This window comes from Arvicola amphibius, chromosome 8, assembly GCF_903992535.2.
Source record: "Arvicola amphibius chromosome 8, mArvAmp1.2, whole genome shotgun sequence".
Classification (NCBI taxonomy): Eukaryota; Metazoa; Chordata; class Mammalia; order Rodentia; family Cricetidae; genus Arvicola; species Arvicola amphibius.
The window spans coordinates 63,296,460-63,303,144 of NC_052054.1; the positions used below are offsets into that span (position 1 = coordinate 63,296,460).

The window sequence follows — 6,685 nt, forward strand, 5'->3', positions numbered from 1 at the left end:
TCTTTTGTTGCCTTCTTCTCCCCTTTGTATTGGGGTATAAAAGCATATGGAAAATTAAATGCAAACTGTTTCAGTTTTCATTGAAATGCCCTGCTGGTACTATTATATGGTTTCTATTTTATTTTTTCACGTCTTCATATTCTTTACTTATATTTCTAAATCCCTATGCCCCTACCCTGGCAAGAAGTGTTTTTGACGAGTCCCTGACATATGGCACCACAATGAGGGTAAACCCCCAGAATGCACAAAAGTGTGGCCAGGTGAACAAGTGAGTACGTGAGGGACTTCCCACAAAAATTGCACCACAGGTAGAGAGGTGAGTAATGAGTGCTCAAAAATAAAGAGTAAATAATAAAAAAGGAAAAAAAAATGTGGGGCAAAAAAATGGGAGTAAAACTGTAAATATTTATAGATATGGGACAAGGAAATAGTATTCAGTTATCTTTACAGTTGCTTGGATGTATTTTCATAGCTAGAGGAGCTAAAGACAAAAAACAAAGACAGAGATATCTAGAGTTTGTAAATATTATATTCCTGCCTCTGTGCTGGTGATGTTCCGCTGCCACCTTTGGGCTACTCCAGGACTCAGAGAGGACAAAGTATGCCCTGACCTTCACCCATGAAAGTGGCAGTGCTTTGGTCACCTAGCCACAGCCACTGCTGCTACTGAGCAGGTGAGAAGAATGAAGAAGATGTGGTGTTTGGCCTAGCAATGGTCTAGGTTGCCACTGAGATTGTGGCAGTCCACACACACGCAGTGTAGTCAGTTGAGTCTGACCCACGCTGTGCAGTGGAGTCAGAAAAGGCAGGAGACAAAAATGTGGATTCACAGACTTCAAACTAAGGAAAAATAATCTCTTACAGGTGTGTCTTCCGTTTTTGGATTGTAGTTCATTCCAGATGTAGTAAAGTATTGGTTGGTCCAGGGGGGGTCGCGCAAAGATGGGGACAGACCATCAAAGTCTAATAAACCAGAAGCAAACTTAAAAATTAAAAAAAAACCACTGTGGGGCACAGAAGCTTATCAGCTAGTTGAGGCCACAGCCAGAGATGGTGTTTGTTAGGCTGTGACAAAAGGCTGGGTTTTTTTTTTGTTTTGTTTTTTTCTTTATGATCTTGCTTCGGCCAGTCAACAGAGACCCTAAGCAGGAGGGGGTGGGGGTTGGGGTGGTGGTGAGTGGGTTCTAATGTCAGTGGGTAACTAGGGAACTATCATATAGCTATCATATCATATAGTCAGGTGGTGGGGCCTTTAATCCCAGCCCTCGGGAGGCAGAGGCAGGCGAATCTCTGAGTTCAAGGCCAGTCTGGTCTGCAAGCAATGGTTCAAAACACATGCACGAACCAGGGTCTTTCCCAGTGACAGCGGAGGAGTGGAACCTGCAAGGGTCATGGGTATTGATAGTGCATTTGTGGTTCCACTGTTTGATTTGGGCGTGTAGGGATCTGTTGAGGCAGTTTAAGCTCCCAGAGAACAGGGAGACTGCACAGAGTCCCTGAGCAAAAACATGCCTTCAGGTTTCCCTTGCAGAAGGTCTTCTGCATCTTATCAGTATTATTACACCCCAGTAACAGGGATTCTATATGATCTAAAGCAAATCAAGCAAAAGGCAGTATATGTAATTGATCCGCATGTGAACTTCACAAGTTCCCTGTTTGCTAATATGCAAATAAGTGGCTGTCCCTGGACATCTGCTGCGGCTTCTGTGTCCATGACTGCAAACACAGGGTGGCTGAATCCTCTTCTGAGTCTCTGTTATTTTGTGGAACTACAGCACTGTCTCCACTTATTTCCATCATTCCTGGGGCTAACTTTGGTCCCAGGTTATGCAATGGGTTGACCTGTGCAGTAGTTCAGATATGTGTACTTGTTGCACTGGAAGTGGGTTACACCCCTTCTTTAATACTAAGCTGTCTTCTCTCTAAGAGGTTATCTTCTTCACCTTCTGGAGACAACAGTGAGGGATCAAATTTATCAAAAATTGTTGAATGTGGGTTCACTGGAGCTGTATGCTGTATAATTATTTGCCACTTTTATGCTAAATCTGAGCTAGCAAGAAAAGGGTATTTCTCCATTCAGAATGACGAATGTTTCTTTTAATGGAAAAGAGGCTTTGACTGCTAGCTGTAAGTTCTCATGAAAGGACACAAACCCAGTGTTCTGGGGTCTTCGTCTGCTTCAGAGAGTGACTCCCAACTGTAGGACTGGAAACACTCTCCATGTCATGGGTGGAGTTGACTCCATAGTGTTTGTCTCGCCTCTGAAAGCCACTTGCAGGTCTACAATTTTTTTCTCGGTTTCTAATGAATTCTGGGTATTTGTAGGGCGGCAATGTTTCCTGTTTCCTCCCTGGGGTGCTTGTTGAGAGAGTAAGAGGCTCTTCATGTAAGCCTTGTTCCCTGGGTGGCACATGAGTCATTATCCTTCTTGATGCTTATTCCCATAGCCTGAGGTATTCCCACTGCCCAGTTTTGGTTTGATCTTTAAAGAGTCTTTGAAGGACTTAGTTCGAGCTGTAAGGCAATGTTTCCTCTAAGGGACTGCTTCTCTGGTCCCTCAGATTACTGCTTTTCTTTTTGTGAGACAGAAACTGGCTGGAACTCATATCCATACTTTCGCTCTGGCTTTCTCATTCATGGCTGAATAAAACCTTGTGTAGGGGCTAAGAAACTGGTTCCAGCCCTATCCAGGCTTCCAAATGTGAAATGCTTCTCAGGAGTGAAGCAGGTGAAAAGTGTTTCTATGGTAACTTCACACAGACAGGCTAATGCTCTTTATTGTTCTGTTTCTACTCTAATAATCCTGTCCTACCTCTAACTTCTCCATGCTTCCTATTCTATTGTAAAAACTCTTCTACAGAAGCCTTGAAGTGATGATAAGGAGCTGAGCTACTCACTATGGCAACAAAATGTTCCAAGAACATAGAAGCAAAACCTTGACCAGACTGGGAGGGGGGAGTTGCACAGTGCCCAATGACAACTTTGAGACACAGTAGACTGGCAAGTGAAGACTTGGCATGCTTTTTCTTAGTAACCTTGGTTGGACATCTGTGACTCTGACCTTGTGTAAGCCGCAAACTTTTCCTTTTACAAAAAGCCTTTAGTCGACTTGAACTTGTTCTGAGGTAAAAATGAATGAATTGTGTGTAGTTAAGACTACAGATGTCTGTAGTCTTCATGGGACAATAGATCTAGTTATGAAGCATGTCCTAGTATATATCAAAACTATATAGTTAAATGAAAAGTCATCTATTTCCCATCTACAGATACGTGTACCCATAAGAGTGAGATGAAATCATAAGATTGTATGTACATTATATGAAAATACATGTAATAGAGAGATATCAAAACTGTTATTGCACAAGTGAAATTACAGATGAAAGCAACAGTTTTCAGAGTAAACTATAATTGCATTATGGCCTGCAATAGCTCATGGTAAACACTCCTGACAGTTCATCCTTTTCTGTTTAAAAAGAGAAGAATATAATTCAGTTGTGGGGCAGCTCTTTCCTATCGCTGGCAGAGTAAATTTAGTACACTCTTTTTCTCTATCTCTCTCGAGAGCTATGGCTCAACAAGTTCAGAAATGCTGTTGCTCTTGTTCTTTGGCATCTGTGAATGTATCAAATGAGGTCTCTGCCTGAACTCTAACAGTGACCAACTCTCTGCCAAGGAAGATAATTGCAGGAGGGCAGACTTCTAAGTTTATACAAAGACCTGGTTGAGAGAGCAAGGGAATTTATTATGATTACTTTCTTGCCAAAATCAAGTACTGCTGGGGGAAGTCATCCAATATACCAATTAATAAGGAAGATTATGCTCGGTAAACACTGCAGTGATGTGGGAAGAATTCCCAAGCTGTAATCTGAGGGAAAGAGCTCTTCACATAAGAAGTCTGCAAGAGAGTCAGCTTAATATATTCAGTAGGCAGCATTCCTTATCATCTTGCAGATAAGGTTAATGAGATGTGCATCTCTGGTGACAATATTCCTCACCGCCTTGCTAAATGAGGTGTCCCACATGAGACTAGCATCACTCATGAGTTGACCCCCGAAGAATGTGCTGAACTCTCACTGCATAATCTTATGGTTTATTCCAGCTCCCCTTCTTTCATTTAATAAAAAGTGTAAGAGTTTCTCTCTGGGCAACATGTAAAACAGATTCTAGATGTTTGAGGATGACTGGATTAAAAAGTAAAAGCAAGATGATCAATGTCCCTATAATTCCCTAATTAATAAGGTTTCATAAAGAATTATTGTAAACAAAATTCTTAACTGAACTTACAAAATAATTAGCTACATCCTCTGCAGAAGAAAGCCGGAGTCTGGAATGGCTATTAGCACTAACCTAAGAACATAAGGTACCTATATTCATACCTAGTTGGGAACTACTCCAGATACCTCTCAGGTGAGGCTGTACCTAGTCCCAAGACATTTCTGAGCTATTAAAGGATAGAGGAGTGACACAGATCCATTTAAAATCAGCATGGCATGCTGTTGTCAATTGTACATTAACATTCTGGATCTGATTGCCCATAAAAAGGAAGGCTTCTTCTAGAGCATTTATTCCTTCTATTAATCCTTGATCAATTCCTTTCTTAGTGACCAGAGCTATAGAAACACACTTAGACGAGTGTTAACATGGTTAGCAATGTGAATTTGCTAAACCAAAGTGACTACAGAACTTACAATGGCTACTATTACAGCAGTAATACCGATGATAAGCTCAGCAATGAATCTCATAGGATGTAGGAAAAAACTGGCAGCATGTCCTATGGCAAACATGGTAGTGTCTTCTAGAAGGGTGAAGAGAGATTAACAGGTAACATTACATGCAGAGGTTGATGAAAAAGGGAGATTTTGGGATTAGTAGAGGAGTTAAGGTACTTAGATAACAATTGTTACAGGAGATATCATAAATTGATCCATTAGGAATGATGTTCAAGTTCCTGTATTCTCTGTATATAAGGTAGCAAAAGGGAACATAACACAAGCCTGAATGTCAATTGAGTTGTAATTGTGCTGTGCAGGTAATTGAAGACTAACATGATCACTGGCAACCAGCAAATGGTATAAACGTGTCTGAAGTGTGAGGGAGTGAGTGAGAGGACCAGGCCACATAAATGGGACTGACTTAACCAAATGTGGTTTATTGATTTACAGTGGTGTATTATCAATCATATATTTTAACCAAGGTGGTGTTATAAGGACGAAAGGAGGCTTCTGTTTCAGGGAAGACACAATGCATCCATTTAGGATGGCCAGGAGTTGGTTGTGGGCTTTCAGTGTCCCCTTTAGAGGCAGCGCTCAGGGTCATCTCAGGTTCCTAAGAAGGGAGCTGTTAACAGTGGGAGTTTTCTCTCTCTGGCCACTGCTGGCAGCTTTGGAATGCATCTTGTTTGCAGTGTGCTGGCTATAGGGTCTAATCACCTGATCTGGAATCCACAAGAGTGGTTCAGTGTCCTGGGAAAACACACAAGTATACCCTCTCCCTGATGTTATTAATACAGCTGCATCTTTCCAGTGGCCAGTGAGGAGATCCTTTCACTTGACTAGAGGTTTGGGAATGATTTTGTGGAAAGGCATCTGAGGAAGAAACTCATATTGTCCTCTGAGGTATTTATTGGTTTATTGCCTACAGAGCATGGTATTTTCTCTTAGACGAGCCTCTCCACTGGCACAAATAATCTCAGACTAAATCAAAGATGCCCATCTTTAATGCAATACTCCCAAGTGGCCCCAAGAAAACATGGAGAGGTAAAGAGAGAGAAGGGGAGATTATACGAAACCTGGAGACTATGTGTTCATTCGGGGGGCAGTTTAAATAGCCTGTGGGAGTGGCCCTGACCTTCCCTAGGGAGGGTTTACCATTTGGCAGGCTTTCTTGACCATCCCTGGGGAGAGGGCACCGTTTGATGGACTTTTTCTAAGGTGGAGTTTGGACTAAAGCAACTTCCCAGGGGAGGGAGCTTATGCTAGGAGCTGGAGTGAAGCCCCCAGGCAAACAATCAAGACTTTTTGTTTAAAGGGGTATTAGGGAGCTGAGGTGATGCTTCCAACCAAACAATAATGGGGTATGCATATCTCAAATCTCCATTTTGTAACTTGAATACTTGAGTTTTAAAGTATGATAAGCTCTCTCCATAATAGCTTGAGCATAGGGATTATAAGGAATGCCTTATATAATTTAGTGGGAAACACTAAAAGTTAAGCATCATTTTTTTTTTGTTAGGCATTATTTTAAAAAAAGTTTTAGAAGTATACGTGTTTATTTTTGATAGTTTATATTTAGGTCTGTGGTCTTTATAGAGTCAGAAATTACTTTTACTTCTGTTAAATTTAGCCTTAAAGATAAGAATTTGAATTGAAGTCATTGTAATATGGAAATGAAAGCTCTTAACCAGAAATATTACATATAAAGATATTGGCAATTTTATGAATTGTTATAGTGCATCATATACTCAAAACATATGAAAACATACCCAAAACAGTTGTTTTATGGGTAACAAGAAGAGGAAAAGTATTTTTTGAGCTGTCAGAAAAACAGAAAGGACCTAAAAACTCAGACATTTAAAACCAGTCAAAAAACAGACATTTTATGGCTGTTTTTATTTATACCTGGAAATTAGATGGGCATAATAAGAAGATAAATAGACAATTAAAGAAATATGTACCTAGTGGCAGGA

The 6,685-nt window shown here is 40.8% G+C and overlaps 1 pseudogene; it reads right to left on the reverse strand.

Moving 5' to 3' along the window:
• LOC119821745 overlaps positions 1-6,685 on the reverse strand; it is a 44,926-nt pseudogene that overhangs the window by 3,499 nt on the left and 34,742 nt on the right.